General features: G+C 37.3%; 1 non-coding gene across 1 annotated transcript; it reads left to right on the forward strand.

The window, feature by feature from the left end:
• Positions 1-1131: 1131 nt before the first annotated feature.
• LOC141687577 (small nucleolar RNA R71) lies at positions 1132-1238 on the forward strand. The gene has a single exon (XR_012561071.1). It is a non-coding gene; the product is annotated as a small nucleolar RNA R71 (small nucleolar RNA).
• Positions 1239-23331: the final 22093 nt, after the last annotated feature.

The following is a 23331-nucleotide window of genomic DNA, read 5'->3' on the forward strand; positions in this document are numbered from 1 at the left end:
AGCTTCCTGGATCTTTTAGCTTTAGAGGCAACTTCTGTTGCAGCACAGCACTGCATTCCTCAGTGAGAGTGACAGTCTCTAAATCATCTAGCTTCACTTTTCGAGAGAGAATATCTTTCATAAACTTTGCGTAACTAGGCATCTGCTCAAGAGCCTCAGCGAAAGGTATGTTGATATGAAGTTTCTTGAACACCTCCAAAAACTTCTCAAATTGCTTATCCAGCTTTTTCTTCTGCAGCCTCTTAGGAAAAGGTGGTGGAGGAGAGATATGTTTCTCCCCTGTATTACCCTCAGGAGGAGTGTGCTCAACAGTAGTCTTACTCGGTTCCACTTCTGCTTCCTGATGCTCTACTTCTTCTTCAGCCCCAGCTACTTCATTCAAAACTTGAGTTTGGCCAGGATTTGCAACCTTCCCAAACCTCAAAGTGATTACCTTCACCTGCTCCTTAGCTTCCCTCTTTCCTGGTACTTCAGTGTCACTAGGTAGTGTACCAGCTTGACGATTTAGCAAGGCATTGGCAATTTGTCCAATTTGATTTTCCAAGGTCTTGATAGAAACAGCTTGGCTTTTGCACATAAGCTTCAACTCCTCTAATTCAGATTTTTTATTAGCTTGTTGCAGCTGAAGTTGCTGTCTTGGTGCATATTGCGGTTGCTGATAACCAGGGGGTTGTACTGTTTTGCTAGGTACTGCTAATAAGGCTGTTGAACCGCATTTTGAGTGTTGTTCCAGTTGAAATTAGGATGATTGCGGTTTTTAGGATGATAGGTGGTTGGCACAGGTTGTTGCGATCGCTGAAAGTTGCTCACGAACTGAGTTGATTCACTAGAAATAGCACACTGATCAGTCTCATGGGCACCAGCACAAAGCTCACAGACACTAGTGATTTGATTAACTCCATAATTAGCCAACGTGTCCACCTTCATCGTCAAAGCCTTAAGTTGGGAAGCTATAGCAGTTGCTGGATCCAACTCCAAAATTTCTGCTACTTTTCCCTGAGTCAGTCTTTGGGAAGGATTCTGGTATTCATTAGCATCCATCAGTTCAATCAATTCATAAGCTTCATTATAGCTCTTATCTGTGTAGCACCCAATCCATTGTATAAACAATTTATAATCATCCAATCAGGCATGCCATGGTGTGGGAACTTCCTTAGCATCTCCTTATATTGATTCCAAGCCTCACATAGAGATTCTCCAGTTTGCTGAGCAAACTGAGTAAGAGCATTCCTGATTGCAACAGTCTTTTCCATAGGGAAGAATTTAGTGAGAAACTTTTGAGCAAGATCTTCCCAAGTAGTGATAGACTCTGGTGGTGGAGAATGTAACCAGCACTTTGCTTCATCCCTCATAGATAATGGGAAGAGTCGCAGCTTGATAGCATCTTCAGTCACACCATTAAACTTGAAAGTGTCGCATATCTCGATGAAATCCCTGATGTGCATTTGGGGTCTTCTGTAGGAGAACCCCCAAACTGAACTGAGTTCTGTATCGTCTGAATCGTGCTCGACTTGATTTCAAAACTGTTAGCCGAGATGGCTGGTCTGATGATGCTCGACTGAATATCATTGATCTTAGGCTGAGAATAGTCCATCAGAGCCTTAGGATTTTCTTCTTGATTTCCCATCACTACTAAAGCTGGTTCCTCAACTTTCTTTTCTTCTTCTACATTATCTTCGTCATCAATAACTTCCCTTTGAACCACTACAGCTTCTTCCTCGGCTTGATCCAGATTTTTCTTACGAGACTGAGAACGCGTATGCATACATGCTCGCTAGAGTACCTGAAATAAGACAAGGAAATAGATAAGTAACAATGTCCCAGTCACTGAACTTTAACGATCACTGATGACAAAGACATAAACTAAAAATTAACACTGAATTCCCCAGAGGCGGCGCCAAAAACTTGTTAGTCGCTAAACACGCGATAAAATACATGCAAGTATATGCGTTCGCAAGTAATATAGAATATCTTCTAGTTCGTTCCCACAGAGAATCAGTTTTGTAATTTCAGTCAATGTATCTATGCAACAATGGTATGGGTATTATCCAATGCTAAGAGGATTAACAAATTGAGATTGTTTAACTAAACTTAAGCTAACAATTATAACTAGATGAATAAGAATGGTTGAGTTAATATATATGACAAACATGAGATTCTAACTTCATTAAGTACTTCATTCAATAGCCTTTTCGTTCTGAAACTTAGCATGTAATGGTAATGACACTAATCAGATAACACAAAACTGTTGAACGCCAACTTTTGTTGCACGAATACCATACTACCATACATCCACAAAAGATATAAAAGTTGAATAGAAACCAATTATATTTAGACCCTATATGTTTATAGAATTTTTGACAACATAACGATTTAATGCACAAGTTATCTATCGTGATTATACAGGGCAAGTAAGATTGTTAAAATTACCTACGAATCATGCATACAATGACACATGAACCTATGCTAGCATGGCAAGTTCTAAATCCTTAAATTCACTTTCGCTTCATTAAGAATTAACACGCTATCTTATAAGTTTGCGACGCTCATAAGACGAATAAGCCCAACCAATACTAGGTTATCATACAATCACCACACACTAATGCATCGAAATAAATTAACTAAAGAAATCCATAAATAAATCCTTTAGAACCCCACGATAATGATTAGCCCATGATTGGACTCATCATCAACGTGGGTTCCGTAGAAAGCATGGTATAATAAATATAGTTTTTATACTTAATAAAACCAAGTATGAAACATAAGTAAAGGTTCAAGAATAAGAAAACTAGCATCCAACGTTACAACTTAAATAAAGAATCACAAGAATAAACTAGATCTTCTTCGCCTTGGTTGAATTGTGCTCTCCGGTCTTCTTTACTCCTTTTTCCTTAGCTTCTATACGTCCCTCATAAAAAACGAGCGTATTTACGTATATATAGCATCCCCATGCAGAGTAGAAGCCTTCTAGATCAAAATTAGAATAGAAACAGAATTTCTTTTCTCAACAGCGCGGGCGCGCTGAACTTCTGATCTTTGGGCGCGGCCTCGCGCTATCACAGGCGAGCGCGCCGACTCCCTGGATAAACTTCTAACATCTTCTTTTCCTTGCTGGTTTGAGTTGGTTTTCCAAGAGCTTTTATTCCAACACCATCCTAACACCCAATTAGCACTAAAACCATGCTAATTCACCTGATTACCTGGATAATTCCTGAAAATGCAAAAACACTATAAAACACATTAAAACACCAATAACTTGAGTACAAATACACCAATTCAAAGCTTTACGGAGCGTAATAAAGCGTCATAAATGCCACTCAATAGTATACAACTGCTTCAATTCATAGAGCAAAGGATGCCATCACAGCCATGCCATCTACAGCTGGTGATGATGTTGATTATGGAACTGCTGGTTCTGAAGAGTTGTTTGGAGATTAAGATGATGATGAAGAAGAGCCAATGGACATAGGGGAGAAGAAGTCCCTAGCTCCAGATCTAGCATGCCATCTTGGGCATTTTTCAAAGATTGTGATGAACATCATTTCAAGTCCATTTTCTTTCATATAATTTAACACACACAGACTGCTCTTCAAGCCACCACTAATTCCAGCACCAAGAAGCTTCTACAGGAACACCTCAACTCTCTACAACTACATCAAATACAATCTTTTCAACACAATCTGGATGTCACTTCAATCAAAACAGAGATTGACCAAGTCAAGAAGGATGTCTCTGAAAGATTGGATGCTAAATTTCCAAATACAATAGTGCTTGACATCAATAGACAATTAAGGAAGAATTCTAATCTTGCAACCAAAGTGGATTCCCTGGATACAAGACTAAAAGTAGTAGAAGCCTCTCTCACTACCATTCATTTACATCAAGCTCAGTAAACTCAGCTGATTCAAAAGCCAGTGGCTGCATAAACTTTAACTTCCACTCAACTTGATGCTAACAAAAAGGGGGAGAAAGACTCACTTGTCCCAGTTAGTCAAGGAGATCCAATCAATGAGGGGGAGGATGTGCTTCACATTCAAATCAGTCAAGTAATGGTTCTAAAAATTACTTTATCAAAGCCACCAGTATTGGACAGCATTGCTCTGATCCAAATAGCAGCTGCTAAGCTGGATTCAAAGTCAAATATCAAGAAGCTTGATGTTGCAGCTGTTGAGAAGGAATTGGATGACAAGTGGAAAAAAATAGATGAAGAAATTACAAGGAAATTTGGGCCAATTGAGAAACCAGATAAGACTTTTCATCATCACTCTCAAGTCAAATAAATCTTTGTGAATGAAATGAGTCTAAGTAGCTTAGAAAAGGGCCAACCTTCATGCATAAAGTCTCCAAAGGCCAATCTGGTTTTGAAGCCTAAGAAGAACTATCCAAAGTCATCACACAAAAATCTTATGGATCTTATGTTTGAGACTCCAAGGCCAGATGAAAAGAAGTTGTTGGCAAGGTCCATTGCATTCTTCAAAGATCCAACTGATTCAGTGCTGAAAAGAAGAATTGCCAAGATCTACAGAAATGGTAAAGAAATTTTTGTGGTTGCTGGACACCCTCAGTTTGCAGAAGCCAAGAAGGAAGAAAAAGAAAGAATCAAGCAAGAAAAGAAGCAGGTTGCTTTAGATGCTAAAAAGCTCAAATAAAAGAAGAAGCAAGCTGCTATCTTGGCCAAACTTCAGGTTGTGAAAACAACTAAAATTTCTGAGAAACCACTTGTGATTACTGAAGCTCAAGATCAGAAAATACTCAATGAACCTCAACAGAAAAAGAAACCAAGACACAAGCAAAGAATCAAGAGAAAATTGGACTTCAATGATGAGGAATTGGAAGATTACATTCCCAACCAGTCTACTTCTACAACTCAAACATCCAGACCCTTAGTGGTGCATGAGGAATTCAAGGTGGATACAACAAAGAACTTTCATGGTGAGCCTATAATTCCCAAGAATGAGCAATAGACTGGGAAAGTTTGCCAATTCTTGAACTCAATTTACTTATCTTTAACAAGCCAAAGAAAACAAAGTCTAGACCAATCAAGAAGGTCAAGCCTGTGAGTTTCAGAACCAAAGCCCTATCCAAAGCTCAACCAACTGTCAACAAGGGAGATCTTCTATACATTTGTGATATCAAAGACTTTTCAGAGATTATTCTCTACATGGATGAACTAGAAGAAGTGAGAGAAATTGATGCTCACAGAAATCTTCCTGAAAGACTGATGTTCAAGTACAAGGGAGGGAAAGAAATCACGTGGCCTTTTCACAGGATTCTTCAAGAAAGCTGCTCTATACTGATAAAGGTCTTCTCATCCTTCAAGAAAAACTTTAGATTCAATATAAATGTAAGGAAATTGGTTCTGAAGAAGATAGAAGATCTAGGGAGTAATAAAGCCAATGATGCACTCCCAAAGACTCTATCAATTCCCTTCACAGGAAATAGAGTGCATTTGAGGCCTAATTGGCTGACGGAATTCATGGATGACAAGGGTGTTAGAAGATTCTTCAGAATGGATGACCAACTGAGTATCTCTAACAATGAGACTCTATTGGAAATGCAATAAAAGTTGGATCTATCAGATGCTAAAGAACTTGAATTCCACAGACAACTCCAAAATCAAATAGAAGAAAACAACAGGAAGCTTCGGAAGAAATCCAGACAATCAAGGAAATAGGAATCATCTGCTCAGACTAGAGGAGCACCTTGATAATGATTGTGAGAACTCTTGTACACTTTACTTTGTTTAATTTTTAATAAAATTGTAGCACTTACTAGTTTCATCTACTATCATTTCAATTTGTACATTTAGGGTGTTTTGTTATCATCAAGTTTCTCTTAATTTATGGCTACAATTCCAGTAGACATAAATTGGGGGAGATTGTTAGGAATATGTTGTGAACTTGATGATAAGTTAAACAAAACACCTTAGTAGATTTAACTTAGTGTTTTTATAGCTCTCGACAGATGTATTTATTATAGTCCTGATGGATGATCTTTATAGTCCCGACGGATGATAACTGAACATCCATTGAGAGTGTAGCTTATGTAACAATAAGTATTGTAGCACTTTTCTGTAAATAACAATGTTTTAGTCTAGTAGATTTTGTAGGATTCTCTAAGTCATGTTGAATACTAGATTGATATATTGAATAGGTTGGCTAATTATAAATATGAGATGTCTTGTAATTCTGTATAAGTGAAATGGAGTCAAGTGACAGATAGACTCCCGACGGATGATCAACATAATCTCGACGGATGTTCAACATAATCCCAACGGATGTTCATATTCAAAATAGTTGTTGATAGTGACAACACAGTCACATGCGTCGGGTGTTTGCAAAAGGAATGTGGCAGCCTGTTAAGCAGGATTTTGAGAACAAATTGAGAACAAAGAAGCATTACCATTTCCATGCAAATGCGAATATATTCAAATATGCTGGATAGAGTAATGTAGCAGCATGATATTAGACTAGATTCATTTTTGTTTTATTTTCTTGTCTTATTATCATGTAACTTGGCGATATATAAACCAAGAGTAATAAGTAGAACAAGTAACTGAGTAAGCTTATTTTTAAGAGAAATAAATAAGGCTGTATTTATTAAGAATTTCTCTCTAAGTTTGATTGTTCACTTGAAAGCAGCTGTGTGCTATTCAAAGTATCATAGAGTTCTCAATCTTATATATATATATATATGGTGGATAAATTCAAATCCACCAGAAAGTTTTAAAGCTTTGTGTTTTATTACTTAGTATTTTGATTTCAATTATTCTTCCATTCCGCATTATTGCAAATCAAACACTGTTATATATATTAAGTTAGAACATCTTTAAAATCTCGAAAAAGAAGCCAGAATTACATTCAACCCCCCTTCTATAATTCTTGTTGTATATTTTGGGAAAAACAACCCCCTTTTCCTAAGAGACTGCAGAAGAAAAAGTTGGATAAGCAGGTTGAGAAGTTTCTGGACGTGTTCAAAAAACTTCATATCAACATACCTTTCGCTGAAGCTCCTGAACAGATGCCTAGTTATGTGAAGTTTATGAAAGGTATTCTCTCTCGGAAAGTGAAGCTTGATGACTTAGAGACAGTTGCTCTCACGGAGGAATGCAGTGTTGTGCTACAACAGAAGTTGCCTCGGAAGCTTAAAGATCCTGGAAGCTTTACTATTCCGTTTACCATTGGAAAAGTGTCATTTGACAAATGCTTATGTGACTTGGGAGCTAGCATCAATCTGATGCCCTTGTCAATATTCAAGAAATTGGACTTACCTGATCCAAAGCCTACTTATATGACCTTGTAGTTGGCCGATCATTCTATTACATATCCACGAGGCATTGTGGAGGATTTCATGGTCAAAATTGATAAACTCATCTTTCCTTCTGATTATGTAATTCTTGATTTCAAGGAGGATAAGAAGATTCCCATTATCTTGGGAAGACTATTCATGGCTACTGGACGAACCTTGATAGATGTGCAGAAGGGTGAGCTTACTATGCGAGTGCTGGATCAGGATGTAATGTTCAATGTTTTTAATGCCATGAAATTCCTGACTGAAAACGAGGAGTGCTTAAAAGTTGAGTTGGTTGATTCTGTGGTTACTTCAGAACTTGATCAATTGTTGAGGTCTGATGCCTTAGAGAAGGCCTTGTTAGGGAATTCAGATAGTGAAGATGATGAAGGTGATGAACAGTTGCAGTATCTGAATGCTTCTCCCTGGAAGCGAAGACTGGATATGCCTTTTGAATCTCTTGGAATGGAGGAGCTAAACAAATCTCCCAAGCGCCTCAAGCCATCTATTGAGGAAGCTTCTTCACTTGAGCTTAAACCATTTCCTGAACATTTAAGGTATGCTTTTTGAGGTGATGCATCTACTTTGCTTATTATTATTGCATCTGACCTTTCAGGTAGTGATGAGGAAAATCTCTTAAGAATTCTGAGGGAGTTCAAGTCAATAATCGGATGGACTATAGCAGATATCAAGGGAATCAGACCTTCTTATTGCATGCATAAAATTTTGCTAGAGGAAGGTAGCAAGCCAACTGTTGAGCAACAGAGAAGGCTTAATCCAATCATGAAACAAGAAGTGAAGAAGGAAATTCTCAAATGGCTAGATGCAGGGATCATCTATCCTATTTCTGACAGTTCTTGGGTGAGTCCAGTGCAGTGTGTACCGAAGAAAGGAGGTATCACAGTTGTTGCTAATGAGAAGAATGAGTTCATCGATACTCGAACAATCACAGGGTGGAGAGTTCGCATGGATTACTGGAAGCTGAACAAGGCCACAAGGAAGGATCACTTCCCTCTTCTGTTTATTGACTAGATGCTTGACAGATTGGCTGGTCATGAGTACTACTATCTTCCGGATGGCTATTCGGGTTATAATCAGATTTGTATTGCTCCAGAAGATCAGGAAAAGACTACCTTCACTTGTCTGTTTGGTACTTTTGCCTTCAGAAGAGTTTCTTTTGGGTTGTGTGGAGCACCTGCCACATTTCAGAGATGCATGATGGCTATCTTCTCTGACATGATTGGTTAGAATGTGGAGGTGTTTATGGACAATTTCTCTGTGTTTGGTGATTCTTTTAACGAATACTTGCAAAATCTTGGAACCATTCTTAAAAGGTGTGTTGAGACCAATCTGGTTCTCAACTGGGAAAAATGTCATTTTATGATGCGACAGGGCATTATTCTTAGGCACAAGGTCTCTAGTAAAGGTCTTAAGGTGGACAAAGCCAAGGTGGGGGTTATTGAAAACCTTCATCCACCAATTTCTGTAAAGGGAATTCGCAGCTTTCTTGGACATGCGGGTTTCTATAGGCATTTCATCAAGGACTTCTCAAAAATCTCTAAACCCTTGTGCAATCTTCTAGAGAAAGATGTTTCGTTCAAGTTTGATGATGAGTGCCTAGCTGCTTTTTAGTTCTTGAAGAAGAGTTTGATTACGGCACCTGTCATAACTGCACCTAATTGGGATGAACCTTTTGAGATGATGTGCGATGCAAGTGACTATGCAGTTGGAACAGTTTTTGGGCAGAGAAAGAATAATATATTTCATGTGGTCTACTATGCTAGTAAGACCATAAATGGTGCTCAACTGAATTATACTACAATTGAGAAAGAACTCTTAGCCATTGTCTACGGTTTTGAGAAGTTTTGATCTTATATGCTTGGGACGAAGGTGACAGTTTTTACTGATCACGCTGCTATTCGCTATCTCGTCTCGAAGAAGGACTCGAAGCCTAGATTGATTCGATGGGTTCTTTTACTTCAGGAATTTGAGCTAGAGATCAAGGACATAAAGGGTACTGAGAATCAAGTCGCTGATCATCTCTCTCGTTTGGAAGATCCAAGTGCAAATTCACTTGATAAGACATTGATAAATGAGTCTTTTCCTGATGAGCAGTTGTTTGGGATGCAAGAAGAAGAACCATGGTTTGCAGACATTGTGAACTACCTTGTGAGTAATATCATGCCTCCAGATTTGTCTTATGCTCAAATGAAGAAGTTTCTTTATGAGGTAAAGTGGTACATGTGGGATGAGCCATATTTGTTTAGGCAAGGAGCTGACCTAATCATCAGGATATGTATTCTGTAAAGCAAAATAGGGGATCTTCCGAGATTGCCATTCGACTGCGTACAGAGGTCACTATAGTGGAGAAAAGACAGCAGCTCGTATCCTTCAAGCAGGATTATTCTGGCCTACATTATTTAAAGATGCACATCAGTTTATTTTGAAGTGTGATCGATGCCAGCGTGTGGGGAATATGTCTAAGAGGGATGAGATGCCTCTTAATGTGCTTCTCGAGGTTGAAGTCTTCGATGTTTGGGGAATTGACTTTATGGGGCCATTTGTCTCATCTTGCAATAATCAGTATATTTTGTTGGCAGTTTATTATGTCTCGAAATGGGTTGAAGTTAAGGCTTTGCTGACAAATAATGCAAAGGTAGTGCTTAATTTTCTTCATAACAAGATATTCACAAGGTTTGGGACTCTAAGAGTCATAATCAGTGATGAGGGATCCATTTCTGCAATCGCAAGTTCACTGCCATGATGCAAAGGTATAATGTGAATCATTGCATTGCTACAGAGTACCATCATCAGACAAATGGTCAAGCTGAGGTGTCTAATAGAGAGATCAAGTTAATTTTAGAGAAAGTTGTGTGTCCATCAAGGAAGGATTGGTCTTTGAAGCTTGATGAAGCTGTTTGGGCGTATCGAATAGCATACAAGACTCCGCTTGGCATGTCGCCTTTTCAGTTGGTTTATGGAAAGGGATGTCATTTTCCAGTGGAGCTAGAGCATAAAGCATATTGGGCTTTGAAGAAATTGAACCTTGATTTGGATGCAGCTGGTGAAAAAAGAATGTTTCAATTGAATGAAATCGATTAGTTTCGACTTCAAGCGTATGAGAATAACAAAATGTATAAAGAGAAAGTCAAGAGGTGGCATGATAGGGGTCTAGTGCTCAAATCATTTGTGTCGGGCAACAAGTTCTATTATTCAACTCTCGTCTCCGTCTTTTTCCTGGAAAGTTGAAGTCAAGGTGGTCAGGGTTGTTTATTATCAAAACTGTGTTTCCACATAGAGCGGTGGAGATTTTTGAAAATGATCCAGGCCAAGCATTCAAGGTGAATGGACAGAGGTTGAAGCATTACTATGGAGATACGGAAAATCGTGAGGTGGTTAGTTCTGTTTTATTGTCTACTTGATCTCGAGATTCTACGTCAAGCTAGCAATGTAAACCAAGCGCTTATTGGGAGGCAACCCAAGTTTGTTGTACAATAGTAGATGGAGGAAGAAAAAAACAAGGAGAAAAACACAAAAAAATCAGAAAAAGAAAAAAAATCAAGTTCAACTATAGAAGCATGGCGCGCCCGCGCTGAAGAGCGGGGCGGCCGTGCTGAAAAATCAGTAACTGTTAGCGCCCGCGCTGGCATGCGGGGCAGCCGCGCTAGAATTCCAGGGCGCACCCACGCTGCTATGTGGGGCGGTCGCGCTGAGTCCCTGTAGTAAAAAAAAATAAAGGCAGCAAAATAACAGAAAATCGGGGACTTTAATACAATATTAATTCAAACCCGAATTTTACTTTCCCAAATTTCCCTCTCCAAATCAATTACCATCACCCCATTATTCCCATTATTCCCATAATCAATTCCTACTTCTTTTCCATAACTAATTCTCTCTAAATTCCTATATATACATACACTTATACACAAACTTCTCCATCACTTCTCAAATTCTCAAACATAATTCTCTTTTATACACACATCTATTATTCCCTCTTATTCAATCTCAATGGCACCCAAACGACAACGAACCCAAGTTAGTAGCAGCACCACCGATTTTTCGAGTGTGGGTGGTGTGAGGCCTAGGTTTTCAACTCCAGAGGCTGAGGCAGAGTATACGAGGCTGCTTTCGAAGCCTATAGCCAAGGAGTGAGGTTTTCTGCCATCGGGGAGGGATGGTAAGTTATTGGAGATGATTGTGGAGATGGGGTGGATAGCTTTTTGTGAGGTACCTGCTGCGATACCTATGAGTGTGGTTTGTGAGTTCTACGTGAATGCAAAGGTGGAGAAGAACAGTTTCAGGGTGGTGAGGGGATTGACGATGGACTATAGTGCTGAAGCGATTCGGAGGGTGATTGAGCAGCCCGAGAGGAGGCCAGAGCAGGAGAACTGGAACGAGAAGACGGTGGATGATTTTAACTTGGATTTGATAGTTGTTACACAGTGTGTGCCTGAGACACGCTGAAAGTTCAAGAAGGGCACGAACGAGTATGTTATTTTCCCTGCCTCGTGCATGAACAGGTTTGCACGTGCATGAAACTCTTTTATTTGTGCAAACATCATGCCATCTTCTCACGTGCATGATGTTATTATGGAGCGTGCATATTTATTGTGGGGGATTCTTCAGGGAGACTATGTGGATCTCCGGATGGTGATTCATCAGGGGATTCTGAGGTTCTTGCAAAATAGTACTAGGTGACTATACCCTATGCGTCCATTGTGATGAAGCTGTGTATGGCGGTTGGAGTTTATTGGCCCGCACACGAGCAGCTGCAGCTTCCGAGTGCCCCGATTGATAGTTCGACGCTGTTGAGTATGCAGGAGTGGTACGGTATGAAGCCCGATCCTAAGGGGCTTGGTTATTCTTATGACCATCTTCCAGGTGGAAGGTCAGCTCCTCAGGCATATGCTAGTGGCACGACTGAGGCAAGCAGAGCAGCTTGGAGAGCTGAGTTGGGTGAGGAGGCCGGTCCTTCGGGTTCGCAGCAGCAGCAGGAAGCACAGGGAAGTGCTGGGATGAGTTCAGCACAGTATAGGCGCTTGATGAGGAGGATGGATGCGATGCATGACATCCATAGTTGGTTTGCACAGGACCTTACCCAGGCATTGGGGACTGCATTTAGATCCACGGGAGTTGACATCCAGTGGCCAGTTTTCGGTGAGGACTTTATGTATCCACCTCCAAACACTCCTGACACACCGCCCCATGAGGGTGATGTACCTGATTCTAAGTAGGTATGCCTGATTCCTTACTATTACCTTCACTGAGGACAGTGAATATTTTAAGTTTGGGGTAGTAATTAAGAATTATATGTTATGTGTGTAGTTTGCATATTCATGCTAGTTTAGTTTTTAGTTTATATAGTTGCATATTTACCATGTAGTAGTTTTTTTATTATTTTATTTTATTTTTATATTTACATGATAGTTTATTCATATAGTTCATGCATTTGCATTATAACATCATCCCTTAGATGATTTTTCCGACTAACTTTTTATATTGATACTAGTGTAGTGATGTCGTGTTTAGTGATGTTAAGTCCTATCGAGTTGATTTGTATGCTAGGGACAATTGTAATTTCACAAAGTCTTATAGGTTGCTTGAGGTCTAGATCATGATCATGGTTTGTTTATTTGTCGAGGTTTAATCACATGTTTAAATTAAAAATTTAGGACATTCTCTTAATGATAAAATAACATGGATATTTAAAAATTGGAGAAAATATTGGATTTTATTGCTAGTTGTTATGGCTAGGTGTCGAATGGCTAGTAGCCGGCTCATTTTATATGAGTAGTCTAGGGTTGAACGTGATAGAGTGAAACGCACTTGTTCGGAAATTTGTGAAAAAAAAGAGAAAAAAAAGAAAAAAATTGTGTTATGCATAATTGATCACAAGTGGGATCTTTAGTACTCGAGTTATTAAGTTTTTAGGGGACTTTGTGCCTAGTGACCTAAGGCTTGTATAGTTTGGGATCCAGTAACCTAACGCTCGCTACATGGGTATTATTGTATAAGTCTTTTATGGACCTCACTCATTGAACGGTCAAATAAGCATATTTGTGTTGTTTATGTGTTGTGAATAAAAGCATGAATCCATATAATAACTCTGATATAAGAATTGAAGTGTTGTCAGTCATTTTGAGTTTAGCTTTTTATTATATTTATAACCTTATGATTGCCTTGATGAGTAGTGAGTCATGATTGTTGATCTAGTTGTGATGGTATATCTGTAAGCAGTTGCACACAAGCACGTTTCTGGCTTGTAATTTGATTTGTGGGATTTGATTGATCTATGTGCGAATAACTGCATTTGTTGAGATGTTCCTTGTTGGTTGGTTTAAGTTAATCTGAGGGGATCGTTGCATTCATATAGTTTGCATTCATGCATTTTTATTTCTTGTTCTTTGAGTCTATTTATGCTTGAGGACAAGCATCGGTTCAAGTTTGGGGGTATGTTAAGTGGCATTTATGTCCACTTAGAATGCTCTATAAAGGCTTGAATTATTGTTTTGTACTCAAGTTATTTGTGTTTTTGATGTATTTTTGTAGTGTTTTGCATTTCAGGCATAAATAAAAGAATCAGGAAATTTAGCATTGTTTTGGTGCTAAATTGGTGTTAGGAAGATGTCTCGGGAGTTTGCTCATAGATCGCCAACTAAAACCAGCAAGAAAATAAAAAGTAGAAGTTTTTCCAGAGAGTCAGCGTGCCCGCGCTGTAGTAGCGCACAGGGCGCCGAGATGCTAATTTGCAGCATGGTCGCGCCAGGTCGGGTTTCAAGAATCCTGATTATACTATAATTTTGATCTGCTGGAGTTCTAATCTGCATGGGTTACTATATATTGATAACTTATGATCTTTTTTCATAACAAGACGTACCAGAGCTTAAGGGGAAGGCGTAAGAAGACCGTATAGCATAATTCAACCAAGATGAAAAGGATCTAGTTTATTCTTGTGATTATTTGTTTTAAGTTGTAATCTTGGATGCTAGTTTTCTTATTTGTAAACTTATACTCTTGTGTAACGTACTTGGTTTTATTATTTATTCAGTATAAACACTACGTTTATTATACCAAGCTTTCATCAGAACCCACGTTTATGATTAGTCCGATTATGGGATAATCGTTATCGTGGGGTTCTAGCGGATTTACTTATGGATTTCTTTAGTTAATTTGTTCGACATCTTAGTGTGTGGTGATTGTATGATATCCTAGTATTGGTTGTGCTTAATCGTCTTATGAGCGTCGCGAACTTATAAGATAGTGTGTTAATCTCTATTGAAGCGAAAGTGAATTTAGGGGTTTAGAACTTGCCATGCTAGCATAGTTTTATGTATTTGATATGCATGATTCGTAAGTAATTTTAACCATCTTACATGCCCTATGTAATCATGATAGATAACTTGTGTGTTAAACCGTTATGTTGTCAAATTCTATAGACATATAGGGTCTCAATATAATTGGTGTCTATTCAGCTTCTATATCTTTTGTGGATGTCTGGTAGTAGGGTATTCGTACAACAAAATTTGGCGTTTACTAGTTTCGTGTTATCTGATTAGTGTCATCACCATTGCATGCTAAGGTTAAGAACCAAAAAAGGCTATTGAATGAAGTAGTAATGAAGTTAGAATCCCATGTTTGTGTCATATAGTAATCAATCCCTTTTAATCTCTTAGTTAATGTTCTTTAGTATAATCTCTTAGTAAATCATAGCTATAAACAATCTCAATTTGTTAATCATCTTAGCATTGAATAATAACCATACCATTATTGCATAAGTACATTGATTAAAATTAACTTAAAAGAGTCTCTGTGGGAACGAACTAGAAATAATTATATATTACATGCGATCGCGTATACTTGCGTGAATATTATCACGTGTTTTCATCCTAACAAGTATACGCGATCGTAAGTAATATAGAATTATTTCTAGTTCGTTCCCACAGAGACTCTTTTAAGTTAATTTCAATCAATGTACTTATGCAAGTATAAGTACATTGATTGTTGATTTGTCGAGGTTTAATCACATGTTTACATTTAGATTTAGGATATTCTCTTAATGATAAAATAACATGGATATTTAAAAATTGGAGAAAAACATTGGATTTTATTGCTAGTTATTAAGGCTAGGTGTCAAATGTCTAGTAGATGGCTCATTTTATATGAGTAGTCTAGGGTGGAACGAGATAGAGCGAAACGCACTTGTTCAGAAATTTATGAAAAAAAAGAAAAAAATTGTGTTATGCATAATTGATCATGAGTGGGCTCTTTAGTACTCGAGTTATTAAGTTATTAGGGGACTTTGTGCCTAGTGACCTGAGGCTTGTATTGTCTGGGATCCACTAACCTAACGCTCGCTACATGAGTAGTATTGTAATAGTCTTTTGTGGACCTCACTCATTGCACGGTCAAATAAGCATATTTGTGTTGTTTAAGTGTTTTGAATAAAAGCATGAATCCATATAATAACTCTGATATAAGAATTGAAGTGTTGTCAGACATTTTGAGTTTAACTTTTTATTCTATTTATAACCTAGTGATTGCCTTGATGAGTAGTGAGTCATGATTGTTGATCTAGTTATGATAGTATAACTATAAGCAGTTGCACACACACATGTTTCTGGCTTGTAATTTGATTTGTGGGATTTGATTGATCTATGTGCGAATAACTACATTTATTGAGATGTTGCTTGTTGGTTGGTTTAAGTTAATCTGAGGGGATCTTTGCATTCATATAGTTTACATTCATGCATTTTTATTTCTTGTTCTTTGAGTCTGTTTATGCTTGAGGACAAGCATCGGTTCAAGTTTGGGGGTGTGTTAAGTGGCATTTATGTCCACTTAGAATGCTCTATAAAGGCTTGCATTGTTATTTTGTACTCAAGTTATTTATGTTTTTGATGTGTTTTTGTAGTGTTTTGCATTTCAGACATAAATAAAAGAATCAGGAGATTTAGCATTGTTTTGGTGCTAAATTGGTGTTAGGAAGATGTCTCGGGAGTTTGCTCATAGATCGCCAACTCAAACCAGCAAGAAAATAAAAAGTAGAAGTTTTTCCGAAGATTCAGCGCGCATGCGCTGTAGTAGCGCGCAGCCGCGCCGGGATGCAGATTTGCAGCGCGCTCGCGTTGGTGAAGCGAGCGCCCGTGCTAGGTCGGTTTCAAGAATCCTGATTTTACTACAATTTTGATCTGTTGGACTTCTAATCTGCATGGGCTGCTATATATTGATAAGTTATGATCATTTTTCATAACAAGACGTACCAGAGGTTAATGGGAAGACGTAAGAAGACCATTTAGCACAATTCAACCAAGGCGAAGAGGATCTAGTTTAATCTTGTGATTCTTTGTTTTAAGTTGTAATCTTGGATGCTAGTTTTCTTATTTGTGAACCTATACTCTTGTGTAATGTACTTGGTTTTATTATTTATTTAGTATAAAGACTACGTTTAAGCTTTCATCGGAACCCACGTTGATGATGAGTCCGATTATTGGCTAATCGTTATCGTGAGGTTCTAGCGGATTTACTTATGGATTTCTTTAGTTAATTTGTTCGATACCTTAGTGTGTGGTGATTGTATGATATCCTAGTATTGGTTGTGCTTAATCATCTTATGAGTGTCATGAACTTATAAGATAGCGTGTTAATCTCTAATGAATCGAAGGTTAATTTAGGGGTTTAGAACTTGTCATGCTAGCATAGGTTCATATATTTGATATGCATGATTCGTAGGTAATTTTGACCATCTTACTTGCCCTATGTAATCATGATAGATAACTTGCGCGTTAAACCGTTATGTTGTCAAATTCTATAGACATATAGGGTCTCAATATAATTGGTGTCTATTCAGCTTCTATCTCTTTTGTGGATGTCCGGTAGTAGGGTATTCGTACAACGAAAGTTGGTATTTACTAGTTTCGTGTTATCTGATTAGTGTCACCGCCATTACATGCTAAGGTTAAGAATGAAAAAGGCTATTGAATAAAGTAGTAATTAATTTAGAATCCCATGTGTGTGTCATATAATAATCAATCCCATTTAATCTCTTAGTTAATGTTCTTTAGTATAATCTCTTAGTTAATCATAGTTATAAACAATCTCAATTTGTTAATCGTCTTAGCATTGAATAATAACCTTACCATTGTTGTATAAGTACATTATCTGAAATTAACTTAAAAGAGTCTATGTGGGAACAAACTAGAAATAATTCTATATTACTTGTGATCGCGTATACTTGCGTGAATATTAGCGCGTGATTTCGTCCTAACAAGCCATGGAGAACACCAGCTTCTGAATAACACTTGAAATGTTATCATACCCTGTCTTCATGCAGGTGAAAGCCCTAACTTTTAAGTCAAATAGGAAATACCATTCCCTGCCACTATTTGTTCAGGCTTGCCAAGTTGATCCTCTCACAGTAGTTGATGAAGTCCATGAACTCAGCTAGCTCATCTTGAGTTGGAACCTCCACCAGATTGTCAATAGGGATGCCCAAAGGCAGATTGACATCATTCTCAGAAAACTCCACCTGTTGGACTTGAATGGGGCAATTAACCACCGTAGACATAGTTTGGTTCTCATGCACTATTATCCTCATCACAGTTGTGTTCCAGAAATCACATAGAACATCCAAATACATAATTGGATTAGCAGTTAGAGCACCTGCAAAGTATGTTTTAGAGAGAAACTTCACAAAGCTCTTGAAGCTATCAGGAGCTTGGTTAACATCTGTGAATTCAAGATAGTTGGTGCCCTCCTTTGGGATAAAAGGTCTAACTATGTTTGATGCCATTTTTGGTGTTTGAATTTTAGTGGGTAAGAAAAATTAGAGAGAAAGATTTTTAAATGAGAGAAAACATTTTGGATTTACAGAAATTAGGTCACTTAGAGATCTTGAAGGCGTAAAGAGGTGTATGCCAAGATGTCTGGGGTATTTATAGTAAAAGGTAAGTGACTTGTCGAGAAGTAGAAATAAACGTTTGGGATTTTCTTATCGAGAAGCCACGTGTGAGAATAGATACATATCGATATGTCACTTTCCTGACTCTTATCGAGAACTAGATAGTTACTTATCGAGATGTCAAATAAATACCCAATTTATCTTGAAATGGGCTGAATTTTCTAAATTTTATTTGAATAAATCAAAAATAAAATTAGAAATATTTTATATCAAAATTATTTTATTGGAATAATTTGTTGATTTAAATTATTCCTGTTCTGAGTTATCGAGAAGTTTAAGAATTATACTTGTAGAGAACTCAATCGAAAAGTCTTAAAGTAACTTATCGAGATCTCTATAATGATTTATCGAGAAATCATAATGAAGCTTGTCGAGAAGTCATTCGAGAAGTCTAGGGAAAGGCTTATCGAGAAGTCATTTAGACTTATCGAGAACTCAGTTCTTTATATACTTTTATTTGCTTTTGATTCTGCATATGCTAATTTTACATACTGAAAATGTAAATTAATAGTCAAGCAGTTTCCTTAGAATTTTTTTAAAATTTTGAAAAATAAATATACATAGAATTCTAAAATATTTATAACTCATATTCCAGTTAATTTTTAATTAAATCAAATTAATTTTGATTTATTAGAAATTAATTTGCTGCAACACATTTGCTGAGTTTTTGCCTTTAGGATGAAGAATTTAACATTCCGATTTCACCAACAAGTCTAGTGAAAGTTGCTTCATTCAAAGGTTTAGTAAAAATGTCAGCTAATTGTTTTATGTTGGAATAAAAATAAGCTCAATAGTACCATTTGCAGCATGTTCTTTAATAAAGTGGTACCTTACATCAATGTGCTTTGTTCTAGAATGATTAACTGGATTAGCCACAATAGAAATAGCACTAGTATTTTCACACATAATTAGAATTTTATGTAACACTGGGCCATAGTCCATTAGCTGATTTCTAATCCAAAGCACTTGAGCATAGCAACTTCCAACAGCTATATATTCAGCCTCAGCTGTGGAAGTTGACACAGACTGTTGTTTCTTGCTATACCGGGATACAAGTCTTTGTCCCAAGAAATTGACAGCTTCCACTTGTACTCTTCCTATCAACCCTGCATCCAGCAAAATTTGCATTTGTGTATCCAACAGCTTCAAATCCAGTTCCCTTAGGATAGCATAATCCCAAGTTTGGTGTCCCCTTTAAGTATCTGAAAATTCTTTTCACAACCATCAAATGTGATTCCTTTGGATTGAATTGAAATGTTTCACACGGACATGTTACAAACATAATGTCTGGTCTACTAGAAGTTGAATACAACAAAGATCCAATCATTCCTCTATAACCTGAAATGTCTACACTTTTCCCTTTCCATAATCTTCTTTTGTTCAAGCACATAAACTCTGTAGGCAGTTCTTTCCGATGAATATCCCGGAAAAATTGCTTCAAAAACTTTAGAGTCAAATTTTCCCACATATTCAGAGTTGTCTTTTAACACAAAACACTTGCTTCCAAACACATGCATATGCTTTACAGTAGGCTTCCTTTTTTACAAAATTGAGTAGGGTGACTTGCCAAGATTTTTGGTGATGAGATGTCTGTTTTGAGTGTAGCATGCAATGTTGACAGATTCTTCCCAAAAACATGTTAGCAACTTGGCATCTTGCAGCATTGTTCAAGCAGATTTTACTGGTGTTATATTCTTTCTCTCAACTACCCCATTTTGCTGAGGTGTTCTTGCAGCTGAGAACTCTTGAACAATGCCCTTATCCTTGCAGAATTCATACAGAGTTGTATTTCTGAATTCAGTCTCATTGTCACTCCTCAATCTTTTTACATAATTCTGATCTTCAACCTTCTTCTCAATTTTCTTGATGTGTTCAATTATGATGTATGGAGTTTCATCCTAAGAATGCATAAACTCTACCCATGTGTACCTTGAGTAATAATCCACCATCACAAGTGCATATTTCTTTTTAGAAATAGATAAGATATTAATCGGTCCAAATAGGTCCATGTGAATGAGTTGCAAAGGTGCACTTATAGAATTCACATATTTGCTCTTGTGGCTTGATCTCTTCATTTTTCCTTTTTGACAAGCCTCATAAACTTCATTCTGAGTAAACTCCAAGTTTGGCATATCTCTCACTTACTCCTTTTTCACCAAGGTATTAATTGCCTTGTAATTCAAGTGAGAGAGCTTTTTGTGCCATAGCTTGTTTTGCTCAACAGATGCCTTGGTGCAGAAGCAGCATATTACATCCTTATTTGCTGAGTGTAAGTCTGCAACAAATAAGCTTCCCTTTATTGCTCCTTTCAAAGCAATTTCACCAGTCTTTTTGCTGATTATTGAACAATCTCATTTGTCAAATAAAACATTAAATCCTTCATCTGTGAATTGACTGATACTCAGGAGATTCACTTCTAAACCATCCACTAGTGCTACATCTTCAATGACAATATTTCCAGAAACTAAATTGCCATATCCCATTGTGAATCCTTTGATGTTGTCTCCAAAGGTCACTAATGGGCCAGCCATCTCCTCAAACTGTGATAGCATGGCCTTATCACTTGTCATACGTCTTGAGCATCCACTGTCTATGATCCATATGACTCCCTTCAATTTGCCCTGCACATAGTGATTACTAAGTGTGTTTAGCTACCCAAGCAATGTTGGGTACTTTCTTCTTCTTAACATATTTAGTAAAAGTAGAATTTGATGATTCAGAAAGAACAGTGTTCATAGATTGATTTACATATTCCATTTTAGCTGCAGACCCAATGTTAACTTCTTTGAGGTCTACTCTCAGCTTATGGAAACTTGTCATCACTTTCATGTTACAAGGAATGCAATCAAACTTGTCACAGAATGAGTAGGGATCTTCATCCTTTGCTTCATTATACTTGCATGCTCCCACTACTGGCTTACTAACAACCTTTTTACAAAGGTGAGTTAGATGATTCGCAAAGCCACACCGTTGACATTATTTCCTGGGAGCATCTGCAATAAATGCAAAGTTATTTCTTTTGTTTACTCTAATATTCCCATTCATGTTCCTCTTTTTCTTTCCTACATTCTCAGTTTTAATTTCCTTGACAGGTTTCTTAGAACCTTGATTGACCATGGGCTTCTTTTCAGTTTTAGAAGTTGGATTTGTTTCTGTACATTTCTTTTCATTGTCCTCACCTGCAAGCTCCTGCTTGATAACCAATTCAACTTCACTGAAATTGACTTAATATGTTTTGAACAAAGGTGCATCAACTTTCCTCAACATAACTGGTACATCTTCATTTGCAATGTTTTACCTCTATCACCTTCAATTTTCTTGTTTATGTTCAAAGCATCATAGTCAATGCCAATGGCTATATTAGCACATGGCTTGTTCTAACTGAGACGCATTCCTGAAAGACTTTAACTATACTTCATTCTTCTCTATCTTTTACCTCAACACATCTTCTATTTCACTAGCACACTTCAGCTTGTTCGTCAAATATTCATTTTCTTGATTGTCTCAAGCTCCATAATCAACAGCTCAAATTTTTGTTTCTCATTCTCAAGCTTCTCATTAGCTTTTGACAGCCTACTAACCTCCTCAGTAGCTGCCACCATGCTAGTATGAATACGGAACATCTTTATGTTCATCTTTTCAACAGTCACTTTATATTGACTTGTATTTAAATCAATAGTGGTAAGAGTGGGTACCTCTGTTTTTTATGAGGATGACTCTCCTTGCTCTATGGCCATGAGTGCATAATTCCCAAACTCCTCATTGTCATCATCATCATCATCAGTGTCATCCCAACTCTTTCCTTCTATAATATAAGCTTTACCCTATTGCTTCTTTAAGAGAGCTTCATACTTTACCACCAACTCAATATAGGCTTTATCTTTCTTCATCTTCTTAGACTTCCTGCATTCAGTAGCAAAGTGGCCCAATTCATCACAATTGAAGCACCTAGTTTTGTTTTGTCAACAGATTCAGTCTTGTAGCCACTTTTACCACCAGGAGTGTATTGTCCCTTTCCTTTTCAACAATTGTCCTTGTTAGATGTTTGTCCTTTACTCTTGAAGAAATTTGTCTTTTTTACTCTAATATTAAATAATTTCCTTTCCAGATAAGCCATGGATTAATCTAACTCATCCAGTTCTTCCAATATATAGAACTCATCTTCTTCAAGTTCTAGAATAACTTGCTTCATTGGTTCCTTCTTCTTTTGCTCAATACTTGAGACAGTTGGAGTATAGATCTCTAGTTCATCATCAGATGACTTGTTGTCATTAACAACTAGTGCACTTGTTCCATCAACAATGTGCACTTGATCAGTTTTTAAGGATTTTCTTTGAATTATTTCCAGTTCATATATTTTCAAAATCCCATATAAAACCTCCAGTGTTATCCTGCCCAAGTCTCTTCCTTCTCTTATGGCTGATATTTTCTGTTCAAGATGGTCAGGAAGGATGAGCAAAAACTTCAAGTTAACCTCCTCAGCTTCATAGTACTTGTCATGAAGCTGCAAGTCATTAATCATCTTGTTGAATCTTTCAAACACATCAGTAACAATCTCCTTTGGTTTTGCCATAAAACCCTCATATTGAGACACCACTATTCTCTTTTGGTTTGACCTAACTTCCTTTGTACCTTCATACAGTATCTCAATCTTCTCCCAGATTTTCTTGGTTGTGTCATAGTTGACAATATTTTTGTACATGGCATTGTCAAATGACTCTATCAGAATTAATTGTAGGCCACTGTCAAGAGAGACTTTTTCCTTTTCAATTTCTTTGTATTTTGAAGTATCTTTAGGACCATATTGAGCTGGGATGATCATGTCTCCATCTGTAGATTCTTCAATCCTTTCCATAGGAGTAAAAGGTCCATTCTTCAGAATCTGGATGTACAAAGGGTTGGCCATTCTTAGAAACGGCATCATCTTTTTTCCATAGTGTAGTTAATTTGATCAAAGGCTGGTATCTTTATATTGATTATCTTTTGTGTATTCATTCTTCCAAGATCTTAATCTGTTTACTTTCAAATTTTGCTCTGATACCACTTGTTAGATATTGAATACAACATAGGGGGTGAATGTATTT

The sequence above is a fragment of the Apium graveolens genome, chromosome 9, assembly GCF_009905375.1.
Source record: "Apium graveolens cultivar Ventura chromosome 9, ASM990537v1, whole genome shotgun sequence".
NCBI classification, from domain to species: domain Eukaryota; kingdom Viridiplantae; phylum Streptophyta; class Magnoliopsida; order Apiales; family Apiaceae; genus Apium; species Apium graveolens.